We start from the raw sequence: 12,280 nt of genomic DNA, 5'->3' as shown, positions 1-12,280 counted from the left end.
TGAATCGATATAACCGTAAAAAAATTTATAACTCAATTGACAAAAAAATATTAAAGACTGAATTAGCATAATTACAATAGATTTAAGACTTTTTTGTTTTTGTTGTTCTTTCATAATTTCATTAGCGGCGATATATGGCTTTTCGTCAACATCAAATGGTGCGTTAGCTTCAACTAATTCGAACCGGTAGTTGCGGGGTTTTAATTTGAAAGCTCCACAAATTCAAAGATTCAACTCTACGTCTTCTAAGTTTGATGATCTGATTAGAAGGAGTGGTTTGAGTTTAAAGCCTAAATATAGGAATTTTTTTTTTTTTTTGGAAATAAAATAAGAAAGCGGCGTGGAATTTTTTTTTTTTTTTTTTTGTGGACTAAAGTGGGGCGTGGGTTTGAGGACGTGGATTGTGTCGCGGAATTCAAAAGCCATGTGCGTTTGAAGTTTGACTCCTGGGGTCAATAATTTGAATTTTACGTGATGCGCAAATTCCGTCACGACAGAAGTTGCTTTGTGTGCGTACATTCTTTACTTTGGTGGGGCCCATCCGAAGGGCAAGAAGGTCAACTTTTTATCAAGTGGCCACTGGCCACTGTCAGAGAATCGCGGCCCCCTCTCTTGCCACGATATTTCCCTTGTTAGTGGCTTAAATATAAAAAAATGACAAATTGGGTTATTCTTTTTAAATGCAGACGTGGACAATTTGTTTATCCATAGTTCCAAAAAAAAAAATATATAGAAAAGTACGTGGGCCAATTGGTCAATTGCTTTGTTAGACTCGAAATCACAGGATTTGTTCGAATTTGCAACCTTAAACTTTTACCCTTCAAAGTTCATGCCTAAACGTAAGTTCTAGGACGATCACGATGGCCAAAAAAATCAAAACTAGGAACTCCCGCGATAATTTCGAAACCGCAAGCATCATGTCGGATTACCAAATCAAGGAGGATTCGATCCCAATGGAAACGAAAATATACTCGAGTCAAAAGGGACATTTCTCTTTGTTCTTTCTCTCTCATATCTCCCGAGAATGTTGGATCTCATTTATAGGCAAATTAGCTCATTAAGTGCGGTATGGGTCACTCTAGAACAATCTCAATCGAGTCGGGCCAACTTTCGTGCGACATATTGGCCAATCTTCGGATGGACGGAAAAATCTTCACATATCTCAAGAGACAAACGGTTCACACAAAAACGAATGATTGATCAACATCAGCATAGGAGGAACCTTCACCAAATCCACCAAATCAGACAGTCCTAGATGGGCATCTTCTCTTCAAATTCTATCTTGAAAAGTGATCGACCCTTTTAAGAGTCATCATAAAACACAAGACGTACAGATTTATATGGATTCTACTGAGCCACAAAATTACTTATTATTGAAGGCGGATTATGTTGGATTTAGGTGGATCACTAATAAGTTTGACCTAAATTTATCTATTTGAGTCATGTCGTCCTATTTATTTTCTAAATAGTTTAGATGACCAATACCCAATCCATCCATATCCAACTCAAACCCATCCATCTAACACGTCCTTAAAAAAAAAAAAAACAGCCCATCGAAAAAACATTGAAAAATCCCAACTTTTTGTCCTTCAAAATCACATGCAAGAAAACATTGAAAAATTAAGCTCCTCCTCTTACTCCGCCGCCGCCGCCGCCGCCGCTGCCCTCCATCCGCCTACCCCTCCGTCCCCCAGCTGCAATCCCCAACTATCGCTAGTTCCAAGCTCCCTCACATCCTCTCTGCCTCCAATGTCTCTTTTAACTCCACCTCCGATCGCAATCCTTCTTAGTGCGTCGGCGGCTCGTACCAGTACCACCAGCGACGCAAGAACGAGCTCATGAAGCTCCCTGACATCCTCTTTGAATCAAGCCCTACTCACTTCCCACGAAGCCTCAAATCCAATCGCCGGCTATTATCCAACCGCTTTTCCCAATCAACCTACACGAGCACGATGTCGCAGGCCTCTTCTGTCTGGAACCGGGGGAATTTCTACCCTCTTTATCCTCCCAACTCCTAGTTCTTCGATCGACGGACTCGCACCAGTAATAAGCAACAACCACAGCTCGAAAATGATGAAGAAGGGGATGAAGATGCGCCGGCCTCGGAGTGCGATCTCTTCACCCGCGATGTCCTAAGCAAAATTCAGGACGTCATTTCTGGCGAAGCCGCTGGCAAGATCGGCCACCGTGGGCAACATCGCCAACGACACAAGGGCATTTCTGGCGAAACAGAGTTCTCTGTTTCTTTTTTTTATTATTATATTTCTTCAGTTGTTAATATTTTTAACCTAAATGAGTTGCGAATAGGTTTGTCCTTAGACCGATTTAAGCCCATATATCATTAAAGTTACGACTCAAACCTATTGATAACTCATTTATTGAAACTTGACTAACCCATGTATGACCAAACTCATAAAATATGCATTAAAAATGTATTTTTAACCCATTTTGATACCTATACTTATCATCAAATTTCATGCATCGCTAGCTAGTCGAATATCGTGACCATCCAACTTGGTGGTCACGTGTTATATATGCAGTGACTCCATCAGTTACTAATGTGAATTTTAAAATGGAAAATTGTAAAAGGCCGTGCCATACAGATATTTGCTGCATATACATTTGATACTAAAAAATGAAAAACTTTTGATTATAATCGGCAAGTGACTTGCTTAGTCAGTAAAAATAGATTTTGGCGATCAACGAAAGTAATTGATGAAAAAACTATTGACAACTTGAAAAGTGTCAACATGTTGACAGATATGCGAATTGAATGCCAATCTCGGTCAATCATGGAAATGCAGCAGATTGCAAGGAATCAATTATGATAGGGTTAATACCATGAAAAACCCTAAACTGGTACACCCGTGACAAATTTACCCTAAATTATTTTTTGACCACGAAAAACTCCAAACTGGTACACTTGTGACAAATTTACCCCAAACTATTTTTTTGACCACCAAAAATCCTAAAATGGTATATCCGTGACAAATTTACCATAAACTAATTCTTTTGACCACGAAATACCCTAAACCGGTACACACGTGACAAATTTACCCCGATTAAATTGATTTAATATCACGAAAAATCTTAAATTGATAAATGCGTGACAAGCGGATGGTCAAAACTCCATACTGGTATACCCGTCAACTGTCACGTGTCACCAAATCAACAGTTTGATGCTTAAATTTAACGAAAATTAACGGAGGGTAAATTTGTCACATGTGTACCAGTTTAGGGTAAATTTGTCACAGGTATACCGGTTTGGAGTTTTATGTGGTCAAAAAAATAATTTGGGGTAAATTTGTCACAAGTGTACCGGTTTGGGGTTTTCCGTGGCATTAACCCATTATGATATTTTGGGATGAATTGTGAATCGAAAATTGATTTAAATTGATCTTATTATTCTTTCCTTTTTTACATACACTTTTTGTATTATAAATGTAGACATACAATTGTAATTCCAACATATATAGAAAATCTTCTCCTTCTTCTTCATCTTGTTACATGGTATCGGAGCGCTCCACGATCCTAAACCTAGCTTCCGCAAACCTTGATCCTAAGCTGGGATTAGACCGTCGTGAGATAGGTTAGTTTTAGCCTACAGATGATAGTGTCACAATAGTAATTCAACGGTACATCAAGTTGTTGGGGTCAATCAGCCGGTATCTTATGAACAATACCAGCAACTAATGAGAGCTCTAAAACTCATGGAAGTGGATAACAAAAAGGCTAGCTTCTCGGGTATTTCCTATTGCTTGATGAACTCAATTATGAATATTGCATGGGTGATTGATTCAGGGGCTAGTGATCACATTATTTGTGATGATAGTCTACATTCCTTTGTTTATGAAAAACACGATTCATCCACATTTGTACGACTCCCAAATGGAAACACCACTCCCGTCACAAAAATTGGCAAAGTTGAACTCGCTTCCCACATTACACTTCGAAACGTCCGCTATGTCCCACAAGTTACATTCAATCTCATTTCTATTTCTAGGGCATGTGAGGATAATTCCCGTCGGGTCCTTTTCAATTATGATAACCGTCTATTTCAGGACCTTTCGACTGGCAAACCAATGGGCTTGGGTAAAGTTTCAGAAGGGCTATATTTCTGGACTACATTCCCAAAGAATTTTCCTTTTCCTCATATTTCCCATAAAGGGCAATCACTATGTAATTCCAATAATAAAGTTTCCATTCTTCATCGGCGTCTTGGGCATAGTGCTTCTTATCCCTATCCTCAATGTCAAATTTGCCCCCTAGCAAATCAAGAATTCCTTTTCCATCAAGCAATACTCGCGCAACGAGTATTTTTGCCCTTATACATGTTGAAGTTTGGGGCCCATATCATACTCCAACCCGTGATGGGGCCAAATTTTTCCTTACAATTGTTGATGATTTTTCTTGAGCTACATGGGTATTTCTAATGCAATCGAAGAATCAAGTCTTTTCTAAATTGAAAATCTTTCTCCTAGTATCAAAAAATCAATTTGGAAAATCTGTTCAAAAAATTCGAATAGATAATGGGAGAGAATTTTTCAATCATGACTGTGAAGATCTTTTCTCTTCCCATGGAATTTTACATGAGAGTACTTGTACCTACACCTCTCAACAAAACGGTGTTGTTGAAAGGAAACATCATCATATTCTTGAAATCGCTCGTGCCCTAAAAGTCCAAGCCTCCATTCTTGAGACTTTCCGGGGCGATTGTGTGATCACAGCTACCTACTTAATTAATCACATGCCTACTCGAGTTCTCGGTGGTAGGAGCCCTTTTGAATTGCTCTATGGTAGGAAGCCCGAAACCAATCACCTTAAGGTTTTCGGGTGTCTTTGCTATGTTACAAATGTGGGTCCATGAGATAAACTAGATCCACGTGCTTGTCCTTGTATATTTATGGGATATCCAACCTTGCAAAAGGGATATCGTATATATGACCCCTCCTTTGGAGATTTTTTTCTCAGCAGAGACGTCATCTTTCATGAATAAGTTTTCCCCTTCCAGGAGATTGAATCTTCAATTGACAACACAGAATCGTCCTCACAAAACAACAAGTTCTTACTAGAAGAAGAGTTGATGCCAACCGCGCAATATCAAATGGCTATACCGACGAATGTACCAACTATTTTTCCAACGATTGAGAATGACATTCCCTCAACCAGCCACATTGGCACTTTCACTCCACCCACCGAGGAAGAAGTTTTGCCATTTAGAGGACATTTCTCTTCGGACATCGCGGATAACTCTAAATCTGAAAGATCTCTCTCTCCTATGATCGAGGAAGTTGCGCCACGGCGATCGGGCCGGATTATCCATCCCCCCACATGGACTAAGGATTATGTATGTACTTCATCCTATACAGCAGGTACTCCATATCCTATTTCGTCCTACGTATCTTTCGAGCGATTATCCCCGGATCATAAGTGTTGCGTCAGCCGTATTTCCGAGGTTCGGGAACCAACCTCATATCACGAAGCCGTTCGTGAACCACGTTGGCGTAAGGCTATGGAGCGCGAATGAAAAGCCTTAGTTGACAATCACACGTGGGATATAGTGCCATTACCCCATCATCATAACCCAATTGGGTGCAAATAGGTGTACAAGATTAAATACAGGGCTGATAGGTCAATCGAACGATACAAGGCACGCCTTGTATCCAAGGGGTTCACGCAGAAAGAAGGTTTTGATTACCACGAAACTTTCTCTCCTATAGCTAAGGATGTCACTGTCAGGTCCTTCCTATCCGTTGCTGCCGTCCGTGATTGGGAGCCGCATCAAATGGATGTTCACAACACATTCCTTCATGGCGATCTTGATGAAGAAATCTATATGGTCATTCCGGAAGGATTACGGAGACAGGGGGAGTCTAGAGTATGTCGTCTCCATAAATCCTTATATGGGCTCAAGTAGGCTTTGCGATAGTGGTACGCAAAATTCACAGCATCTCTCACCGGAGCAGGTTTTACACAATCGAAGCATGACTATGCCTTGTTCACGTGGAAAAAGGGTATGTCATGTATATATATGATAATCTATGTGGATGATATCCTTATCATGGGAAATGACGATTTGGCCATAGAAAGCTTGAAAGAATATCCGCATTCTACTTTTCATATCAAAGACCTGGGACCACCCAAGTACTTTCTAGGCATAGAAATTGCTCGCTTAGATTTTGGGATTTCTCTTAGCCAATGAAAGTTCATCTTGGAGATCATATCAGAGGCCGGATTGTCAAGATGTAAGCCACCTGTTATTCCTATTGAGCAAATATCAGGTTGACCACAGCTGAATATTATGAGGGAATATCATTCGAAATTAATGATTCGTTGCTCGAAGATCCATCCAGTTATCAGAGGTTGGTGGGGAAGCTAATTTATCTCACATGAATGCTGCTCTAAAAGTTGTGAAATATCTAAAGAAGTCACCGAGATTGGGTATTCTTTTATCTCGAGATTGCAATATGGAGATGACTGCCTATTGCGATACCGATTATACCACATGTCCGAAGAGTTGAAGATCGATCACTGGATTTTGCATTAAACTAGGAAAATCCCTACTTTCGTGGAAAACCAAGAAACACCCTCTTGTATAGGGGTGAGCATTGTTCTAGGGTAGAATCGAGAACCTAGAACCAAAACCTATAGGATCCGCTCTGGTTCCGGGTTTTAAGGCATGCGGGGTAGGTTCCGGGTTCTAAAAATTGAAGAACCTGTTCCAACGAATAGGTTCCAAGTTCCACTACCTAGAACCTAGAACCCGGAACCCGGACCCTAGATTCTGAAATAAATTTTTATATTTTTCTTGGTATATATATTTTTGCACAATCATACAATGTTATATGGCATCCGATGATGAGTGTATAATTTGGAGCCAAACAATTTTTTATGTTTCGGGTTCCAAAAAATGATAAATGTGTTCCAATGGATTGATTTCGGGTTCTAAATGTCACATGTACAGAGCCTAAAATACTCACCTCTACTTTCTCTTAGATGTTGTAGCGTTCACTCTCATTTTGCTTAACTAAAAATGAAAAAATAAAAGAAAATAAAAGAAATTGATAGGTTGTCGGGTACCTTGGAACCGACCCTAGAACCTATGACATGGTAGATTTTAGGTTCCAAGATATGATAGGTAGGTTTCGGGTTCCAAAAAATGAGAAACCTGTTCCGACGGGGTAGATTCTAGGTTCCAGGTGAAACCTATAAGGAACTTGGAACCGCTCACCCCTACTACTGTATCCCTATCATCAACCGAAGCGTAATACGGGGCAATGGCCAAGACCGTGTGGGAAATAGTCCGGTTACGAGGACTTCTCTTAGATCTTGGTATTCAAGTCAAGGGACCAACTACCTTATTTTGTGACAACGATGCGACAATCAAACTCACAGGGAATCCTATATTTCACGAGAGGACAGAGTATATAGAAGTGGACCGTCATTTCACCCGTGAAAAAATCCAGGAAGGAATAATCAAGACAAGTGGAATTAACACCACAAAACAACCGGCGAATATTTTCACCAAAGCCTTGTGTCAGAGACAACATGCATATCTATTGAGCAAGCTAGGCGTCTTGGATATATATAAGCCACCAGCTTGAGGGGGAGTGTTGACATATATGCAGATTGAATGCTAATCCTGGTCAATCATGGAAAGGCAGCAGATTGCAAGGAATAAATCATGATATTCCGGGATGAATTGTGAATCGAAAATTGATTTAAATTGATCTTATTATTCTTTCCTTTTTTACATACACTTTTTGTATTATAAATGTAGACATACAATTGTAATTCCAAAATAAATAGAAAATCTTCTCCTTCTTCTTCATCTTGTTACACGACAACTCATCCAAAAAGCGATCAAAATCGATCGTACTACCGAGCGTAACGATGTTTTCGAACATGCAACTTCTTTTAAATAAGTTTTACTATATAATAGGATTAGAAAATTATCTTATTAAATTCAATAACTGTTTTGAACTGTCAATTGTTGGTTGTAAATGGCCACATCGCATGCTTTGTGAATTTAATGTTCTCGTAATTTATCTTTATATTTACTTCTTGCAATTTAAATGGCCGGGCGCGATTACCTCTAATTCTTTATACTTTAAATTCCTTGTCATATACTTTTATATCCAAAATAAAAAATTTTTAAAAAAAGTCCCTTCATATGTATTGACGGTTCACACATTCATCCATCAATACTTTGAACGACATTTCATGGATTCTTTGCAGTGGAACAAGAGTCCATCAATGTTGCTGGCCCACTACCGCATAACTGTAACGAGGAGAAAATATTCTATGTTTTACGACGCCATGTGAATGGTCGATGTGGCATGCACTTATTTACTAATATCCAATTACATCTTCACACGTGGATATCAACTTGGACATTGAAAAAAAAAAAGTTCTCTCTTTTCCTACTCCATCTACTCCCACCGCTCCGCCCGAGCTTGGCTATCTCCACCGCCCAAGTGGCTGCTGCCTCCATCCATTAGCCACTGCCGCACCCTGGCCAACACGGTCAGTGGAGATGCTGTTGTGCTCATTGCCGGCAGCCATGTACGAGCCAAGATTCGAGCTCAAAGCGTTGAGCAGCAGACCGGCTTTGGCTATTGAGCGACGGTCGGCCACCGCGTCCAGGCTGAACTCCCCGTTGTCCCGAAAACTCAGCCTTGGCCACGAGCACTCTCTCGACCACAAATCTGGAGATGCAGAGCAGCGATCAGCCAATGGACGACCTCTCGTCCACATATCTGAGCGCCGACCTCCCGCGTCCACCCTCTCAGTCGTCGTGAACGTCCCGTCATTGCTCGCGGCCAAGGCTCTAGATCTGGTTGAACTTCCAGATGTAGAGCCATGATCGTGAGCGAAGGTTTCAGATTTGGAAGTTCACCGACCTCTGCGTCTTCCCCTGTATCGTCGTGTGTGAACGAGCTGTCATCGCTCTGGTACAAATGGAATTGGTTCTACATAATCGTTTTCTGTTTTGGCCGCATATCAACAAACCCGTACACTTCCAATCCGTGGATATTCTGTTGAGAGGTGGAAGGAGGAACCATCTTCATTCATGGTTTCTCTTCCGACCAAATCCAGTCCCTTGCCGGCAGACCTGGAAGTGAGGCATCGGCCGGAGGAGACAGGCAAGCTGGAGAGATGCAGCCCCAGCGTCTTCACCGGTGGCAATGGCGAAAGGAGGCACAGAGGTTGGGCTCGTGGCTACTGATGGAAGAGGAGGAAGGATGAAATCCAGTCTAATTTGGTAGATTTGTAATATATTATCAATTCCCACATTAAATATATATGCATCAATTTGTGCATTTTAATACTTCAGCCGTTGGGAAGCGGCGGAGGATAATCAACGTGAGGAAGTAGATCTTCTGATGATCACACTGATGAACAATTGAGGGAGATTGAACAAAAATCCAACATGGCGTCAGTCATGAGAAGAGTGTTTGAAGAAGTGACATGGACAATTACATTGTGAGTCATATAGCCGACGTGATCAAGCCGATTATCACGAATGCTGTGAATGATGTCCTCTTGATGGAAGGATCGTTCGAGGAGTGCATTAGTCCTTCTCCATTTATTGATGTTAATAATATTAGAGTAGTCAACCCCTGTAAAAATTATGCAAAAGCCTGAATCTTCTAATCAAGATTAGAATTATGAGAATAATTAGTCCAATATTGGACCGAATAACCACATATGTAATAGTAATTTGGAAAATCAAAATTGGTCGACAGGTTGGTCAACTGTAAAAAATGTGAGGCCAATGGCTCCATTGGTACCACTCAATATGAATATCCCTCTTAGGCCTATGATATTGATTAACGTAAAAATCCAGCAAGACCAGCATCGCCGCCTAGGGGACAATATGGCCAATTAAATCCACAATTTTATCCAACATAACTTGTCTAGTCTATGAAGTTCAATAACAATTGGGATTAGACAGTGTTGTTTATTATACCTGTTTCTAGGATGCCACATCTCAAATGCATTGATAATCAGCTTTTTTCAAGAGGTTTCAAAATGCCTAACTTTATCATTTTTACTGGTGAGAATGAACAATTGACCATCGAAAACGTTATGCATTTTATGGTCCGGTGTGGGGAAGCATGAAGACATGAGTTTCTAAGATTTAGATAATTTCATTTATCTTTGCCAAAACCTGTTTTTACTTGGTACAATTCCATTCTCATTTTTATAGAACAATACCTGAAGTATCATTGCTGATTTGGCTAGACTTTGTTTATATAATAATGAGTTGGTTGATTAATATGTTGCTTGATTTAAGAAGGCTAGGAATAAATGTCTTACTTCACTCTTAGAAAAAGAGTTTATGAATTTGGATTTCAGTAAATCAAAATTCAATTTAAGAAAAAAATTTGAAGGCCAAGACTTTGCCAATTTAGTTCAATTAGCAACAAGAATATTTAAGTATGAGCAATTTCTTAAAGGTAGAGATGAATGGCCTCGAGAAAACTTAGTACGAATGGTGGTTCTAATTAATGAAAAATTATGAGCGAGAGTCTGAATCTGATATGAATGAAAATGTTGAAATAAATGCGACAAAATAATGCTTGACGAGACTAACATTTGTCAATTCTTAAAGTCTGCCAAAATAAAAGAAACAAGAATAGTTAGGGCTGAAGATACTCAAGTTTACTCGTTTGGCATTAATAACTAGGCAAAATTTCGATTTACTCAATAAAGGATGGCAAGATAACATTAACGGAAGGCCAAGCAAAGAAGATACAATAAAAAAAATTATTGCAAATGGCATCATTCATGAAGTTATAACACAGTTTGTTGTGTCATTTTCAAGAAAATAATTCAAGGGGCAATTTGGTTGGGAAAAATCAAATTTGCTTTTAACAAGAGGGCATTCGATGACCCCTAACTATCTAAATCAAAAGAATTGAATGATCGACGAGTTATTCAATTCTTTTAACACAAGGCATATGTTGACACAAAAAAATGACGAACTTTTGGTTAGAAGTGACAAACCGAGCCGATAAAACCAATGTTTGGTGAACAAAAGAAGTCATCCGTAAAAAGAGCAATTGACAATTTGAAGAGCATCGGCAACTCGTTAATAAAGTCAATCACATCAATATGTAAATGCTGAGTAGTTATATTTTCGAATATATAATTTTTTTAAGACAAGTTTTTCTAGATAATAGGTAACTATTGGGCGGTTATGGTTGTTACCGCTATTTTAGGAAATCGTAATTTCTTGTGGATAACAACCCTAAGTTGGGTTAGGAAGTTACTTATTTTGAAGATAGGATTATGAAGTTTTCTTTTTAAATTCAATAATAATTTATAACAGTTGATTGTCGTTATAAATAGCCAATGATACTCTTTGTAAAGCAACCGCCATCATCAATCACTGAACTCAAGGTTTTCATAAATTTGCCTATTTACTTTCTTACAATTTAAATGACTGGCTGCGATTGCCTCTCGTCATCATACCTTTAAATTCCTTGTCATTTATGTTCCTGTCCAAAATAAACAAATCACCCTTCATGTCCTTTGTCGATTTACACATCGATCCATTGACACTATGAAAGATATTTCATCGACACTTTTCGGTGAAACAACTTCATGAGAAGGATGGTTTTGATTTTCAAAATATTGATTACACAAAAATATAAAAGTTGGTTTCAAAGGTAGGTGATGGAAACTCTTGCTATCTCATTAGTTTAAGTGGATGAATAAAACATTTTACAGTTTAAGTGAAAGGGGTATAAAATCGGGGTCTCCCCATCCGTAGGAGCAATAGATATACCATCTCCACTATAAGCATGTAGATTTTCTCGTCTATGCTTGCTAAACAATAGAGATAGAAAGACGCTATCGTGTCAGTTCTTTCCCATCAAACGATATTTCTGATCTGGTGAACATTTTCCAATCGACGATCACTTCTAATTATCGAGCAGTGTGTGCACGAAAAGTGAAAATTGATTGCGATTGGGTTCCTGATTCTTCTGGTGTTTGAAATATCCGTGCGTACGAAAAGGGGAGGGACCCTAATAAAGAACTGCACGGGTTTGCGTTTGCTCGTACCTTTTCTCCAACCGCATCATCACAAGTTCCCTCCAACTTACATTTATTACCAATTTTCCTTCCACCTTTTTCGCCCTTCTCTCAATGATGTTGGTCCTCCTAGTGAAGTACTATGCCAGCTACTACAGATCTAATTTCTTTTCTTTTGCCTATACAAAGGAGAACGTGATAGTATGGAAATGGCTGGCGAAACACACAAAAAGCA

Source organism: Rhodamnia argentea, chromosome 7, assembly GCF_020921035.1.
Source record: "Rhodamnia argentea isolate NSW1041297 chromosome 7, ASM2092103v1, whole genome shotgun sequence".
In the NCBI taxonomy this organism is placed as follows: domain Eukaryota; kingdom Viridiplantae; phylum Streptophyta; class Magnoliopsida; order Myrtales; family Myrtaceae; genus Rhodamnia; species Rhodamnia argentea.
The sequence above is the reverse complement of the archived record's forward strand: the minus strand, read 5'-3'. Positions refer to the sequence as shown.